Raw genomic sequence first — 22402 nt, forward strand, 5'->3', positions numbered from 1 at the left:
GTGGCAGTATGTCCACTTGGAAGAAGTGATATTATCGTGTTACATGATGTTGACCAAGAGAGCACAAGAGCTTGGATGTGGTGTCTTAGGAAAGAAATCCAAAATGCAACYGTGCCTTTGAAAGAGCCTCCAGTGACCCTGAAAGGCAAATATGAGAGGATGGGTCATAGTTCTGTTCTGCTGCAGCATGTCAAGAAGTGATGAGAGAATTGTTCCTGCTGTATAAATGGCATAGGATCAAGTCTTTCATCGGTGACGCGGGAGCAAGACTTGAACTGGGAGGTGACTAAGACAGCCAGCTTCTCTCCTGTTTGCAACAGCTCCCCAAGAGCTCCTGTTCTCAAAGAAGCAGAGTGCTCAGCAGCACCCGCTGATACCTAACAAGCTCAGGGTGACTCAGCTATTCAGAAAATTAGTTAYCTTAAATGCAGGGCTTGGAACCTTGCTTTGAAACACCCAGGTTTGAAAATGTCAGTTTTGTTGGCTCTGCAGGACTTACTCTGCTTGGACACAAGCAAGAGAAATTCAGAGAGGGCTGTCACTGCATGCAGTGACCGGCTGGGAGAGCAAATCATGGGTGCTGGTCATGGAATTGTTTCAAAGTGGGCAAATTTTGAGGGCAAAATAGGTAGGTTTTGTCATGCAATACAAACACTGTCTTTCTTTCTCTGGTAAGCCTACCACATCAGCCAGGGGTCTAAAGGAACCAGTATTACCTCTTGCAGGATAAATTTGGGTGGAAAGTTAGATCATGAAAGTGCTTTGGGAGCTGTGGCGAGCCCAACTCATGATGACTGAGCAGCTCATCACTGCTGATTCCCTTCTCTTGCTTTTCATAGGGAGTCTGTGACGTGGAGCAAACAGTGCTGAAGCTGCTATGACCCTCATCCACTCTTTGAAATGACAGAAATTCACACATTTATACATAAGCAATATATTGTACATAGAAGAATAACTCACAACATTCAGATTTTCTACCATAATCTGAAAAAAAAATGATACAAAAGGAAAAAATAGAGAGAATTTCCTTATTCCTCTCTAATTTTTTACTATTTCTGTTGGAATATTTATAACTTTGGGCACAAAGCTGATCAGTATGTGTACACTTTCTGTATATGCAGTTACAGATCTTTGGTTTTCAGCTCTTTTAGTAAGCAAAGAAAGCAGAATCAGATTTTTGGGCCTCCATTGAAAATGAGTTCTACTGGGCAGTGAACACAACCATTGAATACGTGTTACTTAATACATCAGAAAAATAATCTTTGTTGGGCTTACCCTCTTTTCTAAGTTATTTTGCTCGTTGTTGTTGTTGTTACAGCCACAAGGGACAATCGACATAATTTCTTTATACAAACTGGACGCATACATTTTTTTCCCACTGATTTTAATGAGAGACAGGCTTCAGTAAGCAATCCAAGGGTGAGCTTTTTCCTGCTCCCACCAACATCCAAAGCAAAATTGTCATTGACTTCTTTACTGCTTGATCAGGATGGAGTAACATATTGGGAAATAACACTCCAAGAAGAGGTATCATCAGCAAGATGCTCTGGTATTATTCTCTTATCATAGGTCACTGGCACATTTACATAGATGCAAATCACTAATCATGAAATATTTTGCAGAGAACCTCATGCAGGAGCTATCTAATGAAGCAGAGGTGCAGGAGAAGAGGAATCCTATGACTTTTATGCAAAAAAAGCCCCAAGAACCCACCGCGTTGGAAAGATCACTGGCCTTTATTAATGCAATAATATAACAATGAATAAATGAGTGTGTCCTTCAAACTCCCAGGAGTCTTCCCAGCCTATAAACAATGCAACTGTGAGACGAGGGGAAGGAAGGCAGGGAAGTCCTAAAGATTAATCAGATAATAAGGGAAATTCCTTAGTCCTTAGCGCAAGGCTTTCCCTCCCGCAGCTACACGGGAGCCCCGACAGCCCCGATTTGCAGCTGTGATAAGGATGCCTTGACCATGGTGGGATGTACAACAAACACGACTTTATCTCCGGTGCCATATGCAAGTTCAGGCTTAAGAAGCACTCAACCTCTCTCAGGAAGGATCTGCACGTTGAGACCCCCCGTGCCTCCCCCTTCCCAGCCTTAGATGTCCATGGGTTGTGCAAGCAGGACCTTGGATGAAACAGGAAAAACGCTTGCTCCAGGTATGGGCACAGCCCCCGGACAAATCAGAGGAAAACGCTTCATTTTGACTGTTTGTTTTTTCTGGCTTGTGGAGTTTGTTCCTCAAAGCCACCATTAGAAAGCAGTTTCATTTTGTGTGTTTTCCTGTAGGCCTGGCAGGAAAACAGAGACCAAAAGAAAAGAAAAAAAAATCCTGATGCTGGAAACATCTGGATTTGTATGTGGTCAGCATCTCAAGAGACTCCGTTGTTGTTTGTCCTTCTTGCCTATAAATTAAATACTTTTCACTAAATATTTGGGAGCAGGAAATATATATTAAAGGTGAGCATTCTGGTTTTAACTCAGGCTTGGCCTTTTAACAACAGTGTGGCTGTGATGAGAAGCTCCGTGATAGCCTTTATGAGCAATATTATGCTATCGCCCAGGCTGTGCAGAGTTAGCTGTAATTGTTGTGCAACCCAGCCCATCAAAGGAATGATCAAATCAGATAAGCAAAATACTGTTGTGATTTTGCATCAGTGCTGTTTGAGTATAACTATTAATTTTCCTATCTTTGGTTAAAATGAGGAGGAAAATCTTTTTGTTTTGTTTTTAYTTACACACACACTCACGCATACCTATGTATTCCTATGTGTGTAATAGTATATATATTGGAATATTTGTATAAATGTGTACGTCCTAGCTCTGGAAGTCAGCGCTCTGGACATCTCCATTCCCCAGAGGAGTTATGATTCTTGAGAGCCACAATAATCCCAGCCTGGCAAGGCGATTGGGGCTGATAGGGAGATATTGCTGCACCTTAAATGCACATCCCTTCCTCTGCCTCCAAAAAGGCACGTGGCTGGGGTGAGGGGCCACAGAAATATTCCCCATGAGGTGAACTTCTCCACGTTTCATTTCTCTGTTCGAAGTGTAAAAGCCCCAGTAGTTTGGGTGCTTACCAAAATCTTGTCTGAGCTAGACAGACTTTCTTTGTTTGCAATGCTGGGGGGTGATCCCGTGCCCGGTGAGATAACTGGGAACGCTGTCACTGATTTCAGCGGCGAGAGGCTCACACCCCTTACTTTGTAACTTTCTTGAGGTCAAGTTTGCTTCCTTTATTTCCAGCACTTCTGCTTCTGGTCCTGACTGGAACAGACTTTCTTGTGGGTATGTTTGTACTTCCCAGTCATTTGCATGTAATTTTATGCAAACATTTTTATCACAGATCAGTTCACACAACCACAAGCTGTGTTTTTATTTTCTCTGTCAGCTGAAAGCTTCGTCTACATTGCTTTTTTTTCTTCTCTCTCTCTCTTTCCTCGCTCCAGTATGACTACATCAAACTAATTGCACAGGTGCAAACCCTGCCTGTAGATGCACTGTGTTGGCGAAGGAAAAAAATCTGCTTTCCATGCAGCTTACGCTGCTCTGAGCAGAGGTACCTCATCCCTTGCCAGCACCAACACCATTAGGAGCTTCAATGAAATGCAAGCACTAGGATAATTGCACCAGAGCAAAACTTCAGTGGGCAAACAGGCCTCCAAGACATTTCTCGTTGCAGAAGAGAAGTAAATTCCTTGCAAAACAGGCAATTCTTGTGCTGGTGGATCTGTGCTTCAAAAGGCTGGAATGTGAAGATCAAACAGTGCTCTGAACTCTTCCACCTGCCAGTAAATGACACACGCTCCCTGGAAGAGCCTCTGCGGTGCCTTGTCCGGAGCGGAGGAGATGCTGGGAGGCAGCTCGGGTGGAAGCAGTGGCTGGTGGAGCAGGAGCAGAGCACGCGGTGACTCACCAAGGGGCAGGAGGCACCAGGCTTGTGCAAAGGGTAAATGAAACTCTCCCTTTGCTGCTCCCCGCTTCCCGCCGCTTTGCCGGGGAGCCTGCAATGCCAGCCTGGTCTGCAGGGCTCAGAGGAGATCTGAATTACGGAGAATATCAGCAAGCCTCAACTCCRAATTGCTGGGTTGGAGCTGGCACCTGCGCAAGAATAACGCTTATTACACTGTATACATTTCATCCAATTCTTCTAGCTGATTAAATACTAACGGTTATCTCTCAGAACATTCGAAATTATTGCTGCATCGCTTTGTGGCTTTATCAATAACTAATTCTCAACTGTGGAAATATATATTTCATGCATGTACGCACACAATGCTTATCACTCAATTTAAAATATGTCTGATCTGAAATTAATACTCAGTTTTTTTTTCACTCTTTCTTTCATTGACTTTTACCACTTTCTATTACAAGGGAATAGAAATTTACGCTTTAGAGAAACCAGTATGGGGTGCAACATGAGAAACTGGCTCCCCAGATGAGCCTAGAAAYGCCAAGTTTCAGCTCATTGAAATTGTTGCCCAGCCGAATTTTAAATCCTAGAAAATCGGAGTTTATGGTGGAAATGCTGAGGCAGCTCTCAGCGAACTGTAAAAGCACAGATGGCACCGTGATGATCTGAGGGGCCAGGAGCTGTTCATGGAAAAACTCCATGTTTTCACACGCAAAACAGAGTGTAAGGTCTTTGTTAATATAGCCGGGAGTATTTCACGTCGGGGCTCCAGGAAGAGCAGCGCATTTAGCACAGCGCTGTGACCATGGACAATGCCGCTGCATTCAGCCAGGGGTGGACGGCTCGCGTGGAGGCGATCGCGTTAACTCCCTCGCTGCTGAATGATGCACCTAGCTTTGCTGACACCCTTTCTCACCACAGACACAAAATCCGAAGGCAAATGCATGACAAGGCAGGAGCATTTTCCTACAGTTGTCCATGCACATTTTTTTTTCTGTCAAAATAATGATCTGAGCCAAGGCATGAGCAGGTGCTGCAGGGTCTTAGCTGGGCTGTCAGCCTCTGTAATGTGACCTTGAACTACCAGCCACAAGTACAGACCAGAAAATGTTGGACTGTGTTCTAATATTCACAGGAGACTCAGATCAGGTCACAAGATTGTATTCACCATCGCTCCTTTAAGTCACCTCTCTGGAGCACACCAGACACACTGATACACCATAGGACATCTAATTTCTTTTCAATCCAAACCCTCCCACCCCCTCTTTTTTAAGATTTAAAATTTCCCTGATGGAAATTTTCCTTAGCTGTGGAAAGAAACTGGGGCACTTTTTGATCCAGGAGTAAATGGGTTAAAATTGCTTCAGAGTTTAAAGCCCTGTTTCGCTTTTTTTCTTAATGGAAACTCAGAGATTGAATTTAGAATCATGTTTGTTAAGAACAGGGAGAAAAGCATCAGCGAGAAGGCTGGCAAAGGGAGATGGTATGCACAGGAATTAAATGTGGTTGGGTGTCACTGCAGGGCAAGTCTGAACTGTGTATGTGCATGTAAGAATTTGTAGTAGACTGTGTGCTGGCAAAAGAATTGGCAATCCGCCTTCAAATATCTAACAGGCTCCTCCTGAGTGCTCAAATCCCTCCTCAGTGCTCAGTGACAGAGTGCAGCTTGATCCTTGTTTTGAAACCTCCCTGAGTGAGGATTATATGTTGCTGTAAGATAGAGCTACATATGAGGTGGCTGGCATTCAGTTTGGACCTTAACAGCAGTAGATACTGGGTGCAACATTTGGAACCAGCTCTTCCATCATCACAATTTGAGGATGCTGGGAGATAAGTTAGATATCTGCTTCTGGCCCAGAGTTCAATGTCAAATGTCTTCTCTGCTCCCAGAACCAACACCATTTTCAGCCTGCACTTCATGATTCAAGCTTGCGTAGCTTTCTGTGCATGCAGAAATAAACTGCGCTGTGCAAGTTCTCCTGAAAGTGAATCCCTCAGTCTGCAAGCATTCAAGAGATACTGAAGTTCCCATCTAAGAAATAAATAGACTCTGGCTGGTGTCTCTCAATGGCTCCTTTAGTTCTTGTAGTAACTGGCTGATTATCTTAGCTTTGGCTTTGCCATTGACAAGACATGACCCATCTGCATGCCCTGAAGTCTCCTTCATGCTACAAATTCCCTGAGCAGTCTTCCTATGGGTATGTGTTTGCATGGATGCATCTGAAGAAGGGGTTCAGACTTGACCTCAGCTAAGAGTACTCAGCATTGACTGACACTGAAGATAGGATGGGTAAGAGGAAGAGGGGACATCTCAAAATAGCATTTCTCATATCACACGGTCTGATGGAAAGCCCCTGGGTGACCAACACTTTGGGTTTGTATTATTTTGTATTGAGATAGTTTTGCTCAAGTGTATAGTGAAAGCCATCACACTTCTGCAGAATCCCGGTAAGAGGAACAAATCCAGTCACCAAAAAACATACCAGCTGTGTTGAGAACTTTCCATCTGCCTCTGGTGGCCTCACGTGGCACTCACAGTAAAACATCCATCCTCCTATTTATCGCAACTATCTAAATGTGCTTTTATACAAAAGCCCAGAATACCTCCAAAAGCCTGTATCTCAGAAAAATAGCTTGCATTTAGTAGCTTTCCAGGAAAGTATCACATATAAATTGAACAAGATAATTCAGCCAAGCGGCACTTAATTACAGCCAGCAGAATGGCACCCACACACATCATGGATGAGCTCTTCTTCCTCGGCCAGTCTATAGAAACAAATGGGACTGCAGAAATTTGGCAGGCTCACCAGCACATGTAGGTGCAGTTGAAGGGTCMCGTATTTTCAAGCCCTTGATTCTCCAAGCCCAGATCAACGGCCAGCTTGTTTTGCTTTGCAGAACTAGCCCAGGAGAAGACTCATKGTGATGGCTGTGCAGAAGCATTGAGGGACCTACAGGTGATATTAACTGGGTGAGGCAGACAAAGAATACACTGATTAAGGTGTTTCCCTCTGTTAATTAAGCTCTTATGAAGTGTCACCTATGTTTTAATGCTTCTTTTGCCCACAAGGTCTTACCAGAAGGCTGCACTGAAAAAGCAGCTGCCTTCCAGCAAGATCCAAACTTTCTGCCCTCTTGCAGTGGAGCAGGTCAAGGCAGCCATCACACCACTAGAATGGAAGATTTGGATAGTTATTCTAAAGGCCAAAGAGGCTAAATTCATGTTACTTTTACCTGCAGTTTGCCACTATTCAGCAGAAACCTGCCAGGCCTGGTGCTCAATGAAACTGGCCAGGCTTCTGTGGGACATGAGGCCCTGGCAGTGGGTAGCAGAGCCAGGAGGCCCCACATGACAGGGACTTTGGAAAGGTCTGGGGAAAGTCTGTTTGTGGTCCCAGTCCAAAGCAAGTTGCTCATTTGAGCAGCTCCTATCAAGCTGTTGCTATCCCAGGGCCTGCGTTACAGAAGTGCTCCGTGAAATGCTTCCATTGCTCATCTGCTTCCAGGCATTTCCCTGGGAAGCGTGAGGGCCATCCCATTGYCTTCTCCGGGTCCGGTGGCACCAGTAAAGCCCTGGAGCCAAACTCATGGCATTCYCACAAACAACTGATGGCTCTTCCTCTGCCCAGCAAGGCAAGGATGGGGAATGCCAGATTTAGGTTCTTGTCAGCATCTTCAGTGTTGATTAGTTTTGGTGATACAAAATATTAATGTTTGTATCCCCTGAGTCCTTTGCCTTTGAGAATGCTTACTCATTAATTAGCTCAGGCTTTACCCAAAGGTTAATTTTTGGGGATGGGCTTAGTGTTACAAAGTGCTCAGGCTGTGATCTGACCAAGTAGTTTTCTGTGAACCTGGTGTTGACATCATGTCATTTAGTTCATCTGTTTAAGTGTTGATCTGTAGCTGATGCACTCCCAGCTATGCTGACAGCAGCTCCAATTTATTCATTAAAACACAGCGAAGTGAGCACAGTCCTCACAYCCCATCTTCCCTTTGCCGTAACCTGCTCGCACAAGGAGTAGTCACAGCATCACTGCTGACAGCCAAGGCCTCTCAGCCTCAGATCATCGCTCCAACATCTCCATTTTCCCTCCCCTTCTGCCCAGCCTGCTATTGCTTTCATACATCAGTTTGCTCTATGCGAGCACCTCACTAGGTACAATAGTAACTTGCAACACCACTTCAAGGAGCATGGAGACTCTATACTATCTCGACTGGAAGTGAGCAAACTCTGTTTACTCCTGAATATTGCTTACATGATTTCAGAGAGGGTAAACTAAAGCATACACAAGCTTTCATAAAAGATCTCTGGTGTGATACAGGGCCAGACTCTGCTCTGTAAAGCACCAGTTTAATACCCAATTCACTAGACTATCCTTCTTCAGCTCTATAAATAGGAATTCTTCAGTGCCTGGACTGTTATGTGGAGCCTGCAGAACTCCTAGCAAACAGCCAGATCTCAGGTTGCTTATGACGGCTCACACACCAAGCTCTGTACAACCCCTTGAATCCCACTGTCTTGCACTCTGGTTGAAAGCTGGCATTCACTGTGTGCATGTTCATGATCCCAAGCTCAGCTGCAGCTCAGAGCTGTCTGCTCCTTTGAAGCAAGGCCTTGCTGTRGTTGCAGCAATGGTCTTGCAGCTCTGCTCCGGGACATGAACACTCCAGAGGCGGATGGGTGGGGAAAAGGAGACTAAGTGCAGGGCTGCTCTGGAAATTCAGGAGGTGGAAGTGCTGTGGCGGGTGGGCAGAGCCAAAAATGAAATGAGTTTCACTTGCAGATCACATGAGACTCAGTGGTTTGCTGTCACTCCTAGGAATCATCCAGAGTATCATTTTAGGTCAAGCAATTGCACAGGGCAAGCTGAAAGCTAGCAAAAGCAGGTCACTTCCACTAGTTTTTTTGTGTCAGTGGAGCACTGGTGGAGCTTGGGAGGGAGGCTAGATGGCCAAATAGTTGGGGGGGACCTCTGCCAAACTACACAGAAGGACAGTGCAGCTGTAAATATCTATGTCTGGACCTCTGATGATGATTTTGGAGGGTGTATGAAAATTGGCACAGAATTATGAAAGGTGTCTGTTTGTGTTAGCAGGTGACTGAACTCCCTGGCTGTATGGATGTGGGAGACTGTCTTTCCTGCAGTACCAGCAGTTCTGCCCTGTCTGTGAGAGTTGTCTGGGTCAACATTTGGCTGGTTTATGAGAAATCTGGCTTATGAGAAAGTTGAATTGCAACCGTATCAGTCAAAAATACTGTATAGTTTATGAGATATACTGGGATCCTTTGGGAAGCTAGGCACTACAGAGTCAATAGCAGGAGCAGTCATATGGGCAGTAAACGTGGCTGCACCAAGTGCTATGACATTTTCAATGTCATCCTAGTTAATATTGCTTCCTCTCAGTTCTTCTTGCTACAGCTGGGTTCAAACTAGAGACATGAATCAAGGCACTACCCCTCAGTGCCTCTGGAAGAGTAACATGGTTGGGTTGCGGRAACTATCAAGATTACACATAAAATACGATATAAGTCTACCTCAGTCTACCAATTCCTGTTTTCCTGTTCATTTTGCCTCTGTATCTTTTCAAGGATCCCAAACTGGCTCATTTCCAGCTGGAACCAATTCCTAAATCAGAAAGAACATTGGGTCCTCTTAAACCCTGGGTAATTTAAAAGTTCTTTCTCATCATAACAGCTTTGACCTGGACCGCCTTCATAAAACTGCCTCCAGAGTATTCTGTTTCATAACCRAATAGTTCATTATCGTTGCTCTGTCCAAGACTACTTTCTCCTACTTGCTGAATTTAAGGGGACTCCTGTTCAACATGTGCCTTGTGCAAAAGCAATCTTGACATCTCATCTTGAACATACCGTCTCTGAATGGTACCTATATCTGAAAGTTGGTGACAACCGACAAGCAGCATCTCTCGTGATAAAAACACTACATATTTATTCTTTGTAAGTGCACAGTAACATCACGCTATTTTAATTATATGTTTTCCTGGCCCTTCTCTTTCATCTTTCTGCAACTTTGTCAGAGTTGTAAACACACCTTGGCCTTAAGGCTCCTTCAGCAAGAATTGCTTTCAAATCCATCTACGCATTTTCCTTCTATGGAGTTCAGTGTTCTGTACTTTTCCAAATTGCAGAGCCTCAGTAAATACCTTGGAATAATGCATATATCATATAAAGCACATGCTATAAAAGCAGAATAGTGTGACTCTGATGAAGTCACACGATCTCTGATGAAAGACGAACACGGCGGCTGCAAGAGGCTTCCGCGCATGTAGTTTGTGAGTACTGACAGACCTTCCACTGTTTTGATGCTATGGGCTATTAAACACCCAGTGAAATATCAGCTTGTTTCACAATGGGTTACCATTATGCCCTGACCCATTCTTTGTGCATTAGGCTGTGAGTCTGACAAGTCGTATGACAGTTTCCTGTCCTGCACTGGATTGCTTTTGAATTATTTGTTTTAATTTGTCTTGTGGATTTTTTTTTGGTTAAATAAGTGTAGGACTGGTTCACTAGGGAGAGATGGGATTTTTCTGCAGTGTGACTATTATCTCTGAAGAAATCCAGGCTGCTCAAAGATGCTGTCCCTTTAAACAAGACACAAAAAGAAATCTACCATCGTCTGGATAATGCCATTCTCATCAATATGCAAGCAGCTTGCTTGTCTGTCACGTCGCCCACATCTTCTCAATCACTCCCTTTCATTTATCCTATTATGTCCCTATTTTAACTCACGCTGTGGCTGATACTCAATGACAGACAGAAGAAATCCAGCTGAGCATCATCTCTTCTTCKCTTCCCCATTGAAGATGCAGTGTAGGACCTTCCAACCTGCATTGATGGAGACAGGTAACCACACACCTAGTTGGAGCTGGAAAGGGGTGAGACTTGGTACAACTAAAAGAGAACACTGACAAAATGGGCAATGAGATCCATAAAAAGCAGGTTTTTTTCTGCTATTTCCCCCCTGCTCCATGTGAGAAGAGACAGAAGGTCTTTTGCAAGCATTTGCAGTTTGGAAGACATGATCATAAACCCTGACTAATGTTTGTGGCTGGTGGGTCTGAGGCAACAAGTCAAAGCAAGTGCTAATTACTATGGTTATTGCTACTATTTTATTATTTAATTTCTTTGCATTACTGTGGCATTGACAGGCCCTAACTGTGAGGCAGTGCCCCACAGGTAGGACACTATACATGCACGGGACAAAGCAACGGTCCCTATTGCTAGGAGCAGGCAATATAAATATACCATTGTGTTGACTCCTGACCTGTGACCCAGCCTTGTTTGAGGCCACTGGGACCGCAGGGCTCAAACTGATCTGTGCGAGCGGAGTGGGGCTTCTTGGTTGAGCAATGGTGTTACTGACCCAAGTTGCCCAACCAGGAGGAGCTGCCAGCCCAGGTTTGCACATGGGGGTGGTAAAATCTGTGGGAAAACACTAGAAGAAAGTGGGTCACACAGATATATGAGAAAATGATTTTTCTCTTCTCCAGCAGGAACCTGAATCTTGAATCTGAGCCTGGAGCAGCCTGCTTTCGTTTAGAAAACACAAACCCTTTTACATGGCTAATTCATGGCACTCTTTTCCTCAAGCTGTCTAGCACATGTCTACAAGTCGATGCATTGATACATAGCAGCTTAGGACAAAGTTATTTCTCTCTGGCATACATATATATGAAAGGCAGCCAAATCAAGCAGCCAGCTCTGATTCTACTCCCTGACTGATCTGGTTCATGAAGATCTGCCCAACAATTTCCATGCATCTTGTGTGAAGATTAACACACCATCCTGTCAAGCAGCATCACAGAGCGCTGCAGGAGAATTCCTCCAATTAACCCTGTGTGTTGCAAACAGCTGGAATGGGCCATGTTAATGAATCTGGTGGGTTTGCTGTTACAAATGATCTAAAGGCATCTTGTTAATTGTGTTGCTTAGTTTCCTGGATATTTCTTTCAAGACATAAAATAATGCTGAGAGCCCATGCTTTCTTCTTCTATTTATGACAGATTGAGATGCTGCAAGCTTCCCATTCTAGCAGGAACTTTGCAGTTTTCAGGCATAATAATAATAAAAATATCCGGTGCTATCATTTCTATCTCTCCCTTGGTTCAGCAGTAATACAATTACCTAACGCCTTTTCTAAAACACTGAAGAGTTTAGGCCAGAATACTGGAGGTGCTGGAAGGTACTGGAGGTACTGGAGGTGCAGGGTCCCATCAGGCTGCAGGCTGTCCCAGCTTGTTCCTCCAGCCCCAGGAAGCTCCACACCCATTTTATACTTTGTTCCTCTCCAAGCTTGCAGGAGATGCTCCTTGGGGATGGAAAACCCTATCACTTGCAGTCTTCCATGCATGTGGAGGAAGCAGGTCCATGAGAGTGGGATTGCTGAGGCCCATGTGTGCAGAGTGGGAGATGCAGGAGCTCAGCCAGGACCCTCCACCGCACAAAGCACATCGGTTTGCAGGGATGCAGAGCGGGACAGCTCTTGTACCTGCGAGCAGCTCCCTGCTAGCACTGCTGCCTGCTTGCTCTCCTTAGTGAAGATTTCTCTCCCGCTCACTTACAAGACAGCCATCTGGCACATGCATAAAGAATACATGATGGCTGAGCGCTCCGAGGGCATTTATCTTCATGAATGAGGAGGGGAGGGTTACAGTGGCGAAGCCCTGAGGAGTTAGCCTGTCTCTCCTTGCGAGCAAAGATTAATGCGTTGTGAGATGCTGGCTATCGTGTATCACACACGTACCGAGCACCTCTCCCTCCRTCCCACCTCTCCCGCCGTGGCTCTGCTCTCCGGGACTAACGCAGCTCTGAGTGATGACGAGTTACGGGGAACAAACTCCCTCCTCCCCACTAATGTGGGGGAATCTGTGGGAAACGAAGAGCTTTCAGTGAGCAAAGGGMACTCCAGCATCCTGTGTTATTAACTGCTATCCCGAAAGAAGAGCAGCCTGTGGAAATGATTTYGTATCTTTCTCTCTCCAGGGTAAACTGGACGGAGAGTATCTTCTCTTTTCAGATATATAGCCTATAAATTAAATTCTTGCATTTTTATGTCACCCAGCTAAAGGGTAAGCAGGGGGGGCATGGCTTACAAGTGTACCTAAAACAACAGGCAGATTTCCAGTTTCAATTTTGAAGGTTCAAGAAGAGGGGTGGGTAACTCTTCAAATGAAAACAGCAGTTTGTGAAGCTYGAGAGATACACCAAGGCTGGTAAGAAACTGTATTTGATACCAGCCACGCTGTTTTGTGCACCTCTCTTTGCACTGTTTATTTCAATAATCATTTGGATATACTTTATTCTGCAATTTGACTGTATATGAAGGATAGAATGAGCAAAGATGGAAATTCATAAGGAAAGTTAATGAAATGGCAAATCTAAGCAAATAGCTGTCTAGTTTGTACCTGGTACATGTTTTGCCTGAAAAACACAAGTTCAAAATTGGTAGAAGCTGAACTGTGCAAAACAGCTCAGATTTTACAGAATAAATTAATGTTCTTCTTAGTTAGCTCGGCTCCAAACAGATGCAGAGCTGTGGCTTTTCAAGGGCTGGAAAAGCAGAGCCGCCTGCCTATCTGCAGGTCKTGATGAGAGCCCACTGCAGGCAATGGCAAAACTCCCCACTGCTTGCGATTGTGCAACATCTGGCTGGCCTGGCACAAGCCAAGAACTGGAGAAACAAGAGTAACGTTGGAGATATGCAAACAAGAGCACAAGCAGACCCTTCAGTGTGTAGCTTAAATGTGAGACCAGGCAAGAGATGGGAAATTAAAGTGGGACTTGAATGAGTAGGGTTGAACTGGGAGAGAAATCCTTGCACCTTAAACTTTCCTGAAGCAAAGCAAGCAACCAAGACTGGGTAGAAGCATTTCTAACCATTAAGGCAAAAGTTGAAGGTCTTTCTCTTGAGGCAAAGAAACCTTTGCAGGAGCATGCCCTGTCCACCTACCCTACTGCAATCAGCTGCCACAGAGATATCTGATTTCCAAAGGCTGTGGAGCATACATAGGAGGCAATTATTCTGAAAAGGGGGTATTTCTCATCAAATCCATTTTTTCCTCTAGTCTATCACTTACAAAATCTCAGATAGGTAACAGGTAATCTACATAAGAGTGAAAGGAATGTCATGTACAATAGCTTGAAATATGGATCCCCCMTCACAGGGCCTGTCACATCTTTCTTCTATATTTCCATCACTGCAGACAACATAATGCCACTTCACCAGTCATGTTTCAGCTAACACCTCAAGTCAGGTAGACACATAGCAGGTTAATTAGGGGCTTTGCAAATTGAGTCCACGGGCTGTAATTACCAGCACTCAAGACCTACAATTTCTGTTTTAATTAAAATAAACAGTGTGGAGAAGCTGACATCACACCAGAGTAACCAGTGTGTAAGTCACAGTTAATTATATTAAGCTGTGGCCTCTGTCATAAAAAAAAAAAAAAAAAGAAAGAAAAAAAAAAGAAAGAAAGAAAAAAAAAAGAAAGACTTGGAGACTCGGTTTGGATCTGGGTTTATAGCAACTGGCTTTGCCATTTTGGCAAAGTTTAATTGCAGTACGCAAGCCACCAACTGGCCCAGACAAGTCGGTTTGTTTGGGTGATGGAGGAGCTGTATGTCAGGCAGATGGAAGAGCTGCCTCTCCTGGGGTGTCATGCTGGGAATTGTCCTGTCTCCATGTGATGCCAGCCCCTCGTGAGCTGGGGAGTCCTGTGTGGGCTGCTGCTGTCACCAAAGATTGAGTGAATGCTGCAGAGCATTGCCATGGAAAGTGAGCATGGAAAACGGCTCAGGAATTGGGGAAGGATGTGAGAGATGAGAGGCGCGGGGTGCTGGCGTGCTGTTCCGTGCTCAGTTTCGGGTCACTTTGCCCACCGCTGGGTGCAGGGGAAGGCAGTGGGCGACACAGCGCTGGGCTCCCAGAGCGGAGCACACCCAGGTCGGCGCAATGCGATGGCACGTTCGTTAATGGGATCCGATAAACCCTTCTGCCGTGGCACAAACTTGGCGTTTTCCTTCCCATTTGCACCTGAGGCTGTGTTGCAAATGAACTCCTCCGGCGGTGTTGCAAAGCACCACGTAACGCCGCTGCGACCGACACGCCAGCCTCTGATCCGCCACCTCTCCCGCCTCTCCTTCTCCACCCAAGCTTCACTCCCAACCCTGCCTTTTGTCTCCTTCACCCACTTTCAACCTTGGGCCTCCTTTGATGTCACCCGACTGCTAAGAGCACCTGGATCCACCCTGCCCAGCCAAAAACACGCCTGTTTTGCAAACCAACCCAGGTGTATTGGACATACGTTGTTCTAGGATCAGTTTGACTGCGTTACACAACCGCGGCGTGCGTGAGCTCCAGCCTGCAGAGCCTTGGAGGTGCAGACGTCTCACGGGAGCTCCCCGGCAGCATCGGGCAATGTATGCGTAAATACTTAGACACATAGGAAGGTAAATGTGACAAATCTCAAACTTGTACTTTTCCAGTCTGGTGTGAGAAGTTTTCAGACATCGCCACAATCTTTCAGTTAATCCACGGGAAAACAGAGCCCTTGGCAGTGTCCTCTCTGTGCAGGTCTCAGGTCCCGGGGGGATTTGGGTGAGTCCCTTCTTGCTACTCAAAACTGCCAGAGATCAGCAAGAAAAAGCTGGAAGAATCCCCTGAGGATTTCCCGGGGGACGTGGCAGTGATTCTAGACAAAATTGCAAAGCAATTCCCATGTCTCCGGGGAAGGCTGTCAGGGTTGCAAAGAAAACCCCTGAAAAATGCCACACAAGTTTTGCAGTGCAACAAGGGCAGGGAACTGCTCTGTATTTCAGTACGCCCTTATGTCTTGAAATCAATGCACTTTATCTTTTGGACCAACCTGCCCAGCAGAATCCTTGGAAAATAACATTTCAGAGAAGCTCAGATGATCTAATCTCCTTGGGGACCAAGAGAGGAGGGAGTGCAGGGCCAAGCATCCTGCCATTGACTGTAGTGAAAGGTGTGGGCTTCGTTAATCACCTCAGGCTGTCAGCCCTGGACTACCAAACCCCATCCCTGCAGTGCTTTGCTTTGAGTGGAAACTGCATTTTAAAAGTAATTCAGCTAATAGTCAGACTTCTGTCCTCCAGAGATGTGCGGTCCCRGAGCATCAGCATGCAGAAGCTGCTTTTGCCAGTATAAACCACAATCTCTGGGTTCATATAGGGAGGCAAAACCCTCTTTGCTCTGACTTGGCTCTATGATTTTAATAGTCCAAATTGATTTTTGCACCTGCTTTATCYTTGCACTAATCCCACTTTGTGGGAGACGTGCACAATTCCAAGTGCTCCAGCTGAAGCCCAGGGGCTGCCACCAGCACATGAGGAATCCAGGAGAATCTAGTATTTGCTCATTCAATTACATCAGGATTTGCCTCTCACTTCTGGTAACATAGGTTTATTTTTTGTTAGCTACGTGTATTTTCCCTGATGTGTCTCTGTAAGAAAATGCAACTATCTATGATGTTTTGATGAGCCTAATATTAGCCAATTTTTTTTTGTTGTTGTTGTGCCATAGGCCTCTTGCTGAAATACTTCTTTTTATAGCTTCTTTCATTGTTTTACCACTATATACTAAGAGCTGCAGCAACCGGCATTCCGGCTATTTTCACTTTCATGGTATTTTGAGACCAACTKAACAGCAGTAGTGTGATGAGTACTTGGTCCATATCTCTAAAATAGACCTCCTCACCCGCGACTCTCTAATGACTGTGGGTACCTGTGTTCATGGGTATTGCAGTTCACTTGCAATTCACCCATGAAGGACTAGTGAAGGGTTTTGTTTCTTTGTTGGGCTGTTTTGCTGYAGGATGCTTTGCCTTCTTTGAAAACCGGATGAGACACACCATACAAGCTGAGGCACCAGTGGCTCTTGCATGCCTAGAGGTTGCCCAAGGTGGAAGATGGCCCTGGGCACGCTCTGGGGGTTAGTGGCACTGCCAGCTTCTGCAAGTGAAAGCAGAAAGCTGAAGCAAAGTCGCTTGCAGAAGGAGAGTTTGGGGAGCTGCAGTGGTGGTGGGGGCAGAGACTCCTGTCCAAGGGTGATGGGAACATGCTGGAAGATCTGGAGCAAGGTCATCAACTCTCCTGGCACACCGAAAGGTAGAACTGTGGCTTCTAAAGCCCAGGAGTTACTATTGCATGTGCTGTCAGGGTACCACAGCATTATTTGGGGTATTTATCATTTGGCATATGGGTCACTCCACATATACACCCCGTGCCCTGCCCAGCACTTGGACTTCAGCTGGCATTGAGTCTTTGTGGCTTTAACTTCTCTTATTTCATTGGCTTTTGAGTTTTTCCTCCTCCTTTTATAGCTCTTGCCAGGCAGCCTGTCCTGAACACTAGTTCTGGTGATTTTTCCTCCCCTCTTATCAAAAGCAGGGTGCCAAGAGACAAAACTGCTGTCCTGGCTCTGTAACATCCTCTTTCGTGTCCTCCCTTCCCCKCTTCGGGAAGAGCAAAGTGCCCCGACACGGGAGCCCTGACAGGTCAGGTCAGCGCGGCCAGCGAGCCGGCGGGAACGCGCTGCAGCCCGTGCTCATAAAAGGGTCTTGCTCAAACGCCATTGGAGCAACGGGAGGAATTTTCACGGACTTYGTCAGGCTTGGGAGCGGGGCCAATATCCTCTTTGAACCCTCCTATTCCTGCATGAGACATAAATCCTTCACGTCCCTCCCGATGGCTGAGGCCGGGGTGACGCCAGCACACGCCGTAACGTGGTTGTCACCTCCTTCCCCACGCACTGCCCCTTCTTGGAGACCATCCAAGAAGGTCCAGGGCTTTCTGCCCGCCACGGCACAGACATTCATGCAAGGAGTCCACCCTGCTCTGCTGCTTTGCYGTATGAGGCAACACCATGGGAATTGCATGGAGACACCCCGCATTTCCAAATGTGACTTCAGGGGATGSAGAAAAAGAAGGAAGTGAAAGGAAACACCAAAGCAAGGAGCTCTGACCATGCAGCAAGCTGCTGCTGCCGCGGTGTCAGAAAATGCTTTTCATGCTATGGCAGCTTCAGTGTCATTGAATCCATCTTAATTCAGAGCCAATGGAAAGACATTCATTTCTCATTGACAAGAGAAGATGCGATGTGCCTGTTCTCCAGCCTCTTCTCGCAGTGCCTGGTGGGGATCACACGCTTATGGTGTGGACCAAGCCCAGGGGTGCGCCRACCTCCTCAGCACATTTACAGCATCCTGGGGCCTCAAGAAGTTCGTCTGAGCCTGACTGGAACTGAATGTCCTTGGGGGGGAAATTAAGTAAATTTACTGGAGCTTTCAAATGATTTCCCCTTTCCCTGCCTTTTCCTCCGTGCTCGTTTTCTGTGTTGGATGCACTTTCAGGCCTTGGCCTGGCAGGACAGAAAGCAGCACATAGCAGTTGGATGGCTGAGGCTGTTCTTCCCTCAAACATTCCCATAAAGACTTCCAGTGGATTAATACAATAAGGACGCACTTGTGTTTCTGGAGCCCTGCTTTTCAGAGCAATATCACTCTTGGGATCTTGCTTTAGAAGCAACCTGGCTTTTGATGTGATAATGGAAGAGCTGATCCAACCCTTATTAAAGCCAATGGAGAACCTCCCATGCATGGCCCAGGCCTTCCAGGCTGTCTCCATGCGGAGGATGGAGCAGAGTGTTTGGAACATAATTCTGTGCTGGGAAAACTGCCTGGCACTCCATTGAGCCATTAGGAAGAATGGCAACATTTTATGAAAAGGATAAAAATTATATTTTCCATGGGATATATGTCCAATTTTCCACATTGCAATAGCCACCACGGAGGTCTCCCTGCAATGGAGCCTACTTGTTGCATCCATGAGGAAGGAGAACCCATCCAATGTGTTAAAAGCACATCCAGACTGTGGCACTTGAGCCCCTGTGAAAACTTCTGCCTCAGCCCTTGTGCTCCTGCAGACTGTGTCGCATCGCATGGACATATGGAGCAAAAAATAGCAAAATCAGAGCCAAATGGTGCAAAACCAGCAGAGCGGCCAGAACCACCAGCTGCACAAGAGGAGGAAACAGGCTGGGGGACTGAGCATCCAAGTGATGCCCTCGTCTGAATTGCCTTCGTATTTAAACACAGAGGGAACCCCATGACTTCATCAGGGCCTCAGACTACATATCAAATCATGCTGTGGCTTTAATCTCCCTCCTTTTCCTGCAGGACCTGCCGAGACAGGGGCAGGACACCCCGTCTTACACAGCGGCCCCAGTTTCTGACAGAAGGGGATATCGGCGCTTGCACAGCTGTGCAGCGGGAGCTCTGCAAAGCTTCCCTTCACACTCGCATCCCRCTGGGCGTTCCCGGCTTTTTGGTCCGCTCTCCTCCGCTTTTCCACCCCTTTCTCCCCCCTCCAGCTCATTCAGTCAAGAGGAGCGAAAGGAAACACCTTTGGCTGCAGTGAATAGGTAGYGGCTGCTCTGTTTCCCTTCACTCTCCTGCCCTTCCCAGCCCTGTGACGTGAGGATCCCAGGGATTTCCTGCGCAGCTGGTCAGTGCTACACCTTTAGGAGCTCCAGCCTTCACACCCTTTCCCCTTGCACTGCCAAGCCAGGGCATTGAAACAACAGCCAGACAGCAGCCTGGTGCTCATGGAGGCTGCAGCGGAAAATATCTACATAGTGGTGTCTTTTATTCCTTTATATATATATATATATATATTTATTTATATCATATCTATACATATATATATACACTTTTCTTCTAAAAACCTTTGGGGTCCAGGCTTGTGTTGCTGTCTGTAAGGACTTGTCTGTGGACACCCCAACACGGGAGAGCATTTTCACTCCTCCACCTGCACTCCCTGCTGCTGCGTGTGGGATGGGCTTGTGCACCTCCTATTTAACTCATCTCCTCGTTAACCGGCTCTAATTACACCCGGCAAAAGCATCGACTGTGCCAGGAGAGTGAAAGGCATTAAACAGGTACAGGTTGTTCCCCCTTGTGCAGCGTGGGGAGGAGCGTGAGGGTGACGTGACTGAGCATCAGAGCTGCAGCTGGAGGCGCAACCTTGATGCTGCACCCAAAGGCTCAGGCCATGGTGGAAATTATAAAAGAAAATGAATTTCAGTGCTAATGCAGGAGCACGGGGATTTCTTTAGTGTCTTTTTTCTTCCTAACACTAAATCAGACAGCCCGAAATGTGTCTTAATCCAACATTTAACGTTGCATTCCAGGTGGGTTTTCAAAAATATTAGGGAGTATCCTGACAGCTACTACCAAAATCCACTTCTAAAAAAAAAAAAAAAGAGAGAAATATGGATTGCAATAGCATTAACCCCATACTGAGCACTTCTGAAAACTCCTCTGTGAGCAGAAATGCAAAGAGCTTTGGAGGTGCAAGCCCGTGGCCTCTGCAATAGTCCAGCCTCGAATGAGCTTGCTGCAGGTTCATGAATTGTGGGTAGCTTGTAAAAAGGTCTACATGGAAGAATAGATGCATTTATTATAAAAAAATATGTGAATGCATGCTTGGGAAAAACAAAAACAAAACAAAAAAGAAACCCCCAAAACCAGAAGGAAATCATGACCTGATATCTCCATGTAAAAAACAGGGAAAACCAGAAAATGAACATATTAAGAAGTGCCAAAAAATGTACCTGGGAAATTCCAGAAATGAAAGGAYTTTGTTTAAAGATTTCAATTAATGTTGCTAAGTAACACCCATGTATCTACTTATCAGATCATTTACAAAATCTAAGCACTTAAAAGCAAAAGCATTAACAGTGGTGGATATCATAAATCTTGCAGCGCTGACACAGTAAACGTCCATGCATTATTCTTATCAAGTACAAAGAGAGCAAAATACGTATTTCATCTCAACACAACAAGCATAGCTCTGACCTCCAAACAAATGGTTGTCTTTCATTAGTGATCTTAAAATAAAATACACAACAAACCCTATCAAAAAGGACCATAAAAATTATGTATGTAGACACTAATGACAAATATTGATCAGCTTCATGTGCTAACCCATACACATGCATAATTCTGCTGCAAAACAGTAGGGCTGTCCATTTTTCTTCTCAGATTAGATATATGAGAATATTCTCAAGAAACAGCAGTTATAAAGGCTTGACTTTAGCAAACAGTCAACAGTCGATTTGGGAAGCASTTATAGATAGAAGTCAAGTTTTTGAAGTGACTGTATCCCTTTAAAAGCCCTTTAGTATCCTAACTGGGATTACAAAACCAATATGTTTTTAAAGGTCCGAATTAAGGCTGTTGAGCTGTGGTGGGATGGGCTACGTAGCCAGGTTTTATGCTTCATAAAGCTCAGCCTCTCTGCTGCTGTTAATTAGGAGAGTCCCGTGTAATCAGTGGCGCTATTCCAATTTCCATTAGCTGAGTTTTGGACTCAATGGGCTTTTACTTATATGGCTGCCCCATTTCAACCAAGCACTTAACCATATGCTAGGCCTTATGCAGGTACTTAAGCGCTGAGAAGTGCTTATTTTTAAGTATGTGATAGATCACACCCATAATTCGGGAACACGGAGGAACATGTGCTCGCCATCCTTAAGGAGACCTGCATCTTAAGTGCTCTGCCAAGTACTTCTGCGCTCCGGATGGCATCCGTGCAAGTCCGGGTGATCCCACCTTGATGTCCCGGTGGGATCTGCATCGTGGCTGTCTCTGCATCGTGAAGCTGTGCTGAAACCAGGCAGGTGCCTGAACTGCATCAGCTTGGACCTGGTCTGAAGCCAAACAGAGCTCGCCTGAGCMCAACGTGCTTCCCGCGACCACCCATCCCCTTCCCCTTGCACCTTGTGGGGTCATCTGGAAGGAAAAAAGAGGTTTCATCCCTCCYGAAGATGCCAGACCTAGAGGACCCCTGGCGCTGTTCGTGACTTGAGCAGATAATGTAAATTTGTCTAGAGGATTTTACCCAAAGTTGGAGGGTTTGGGCTCCYGGGGCGCCCGCCGAGCTGACGTGCCTGGTTGTCCCACAGGAGTTTTCTCATGTCACATCAATGCACTGTGACTTTCTGATGTATGAACAATTGATTTTGACTTTGTAACGGTGGCATTTGCTCTGCAGTTATTGTCACAATATACTAAATCCCTTTAAAAAAAAAAAGCATAGTAAGTGCGCTGAGGATCATATTGTAACTGGAGGAAACTTTGAAAACTTGCAGATAATAGTTAAATCCATGCAGCTTTGAACGCTTTAAAAACTGATCAGACCTCTTTCTTAAAGCCCTGAAGTGCTTTTAACTCCCACTGAAGCCAATCAGGGCTCTTTGAAAGGAGTGAATGGCAGAACTAGCCCTTAAAACATGTGAGCCCAGCTATAGAGAGCAGCAGCAGAAAATAGGTTGCCCCTCCCGCTGCAAAAATGCAGATGTGAATTAACTCTACATACGTAATGATGTTTAACAGCTACATTCACTAAGGCTTATTCAAAAGGAAGAACAAATGTGAAAG

Source organism: Nothoprocta perdicaria, unplaced genomic scaffold, assembly GCF_003342845.1.
Source record: "Nothoprocta perdicaria isolate Ctin4 unplaced genomic scaffold, notPer1 scaffold_3, whole genome shotgun sequence".
Classification (NCBI taxonomy): Eukaryota; Metazoa; Chordata; class Aves; order Tinamiformes; family Tinamidae; genus Nothoprocta; species Nothoprocta perdicaria.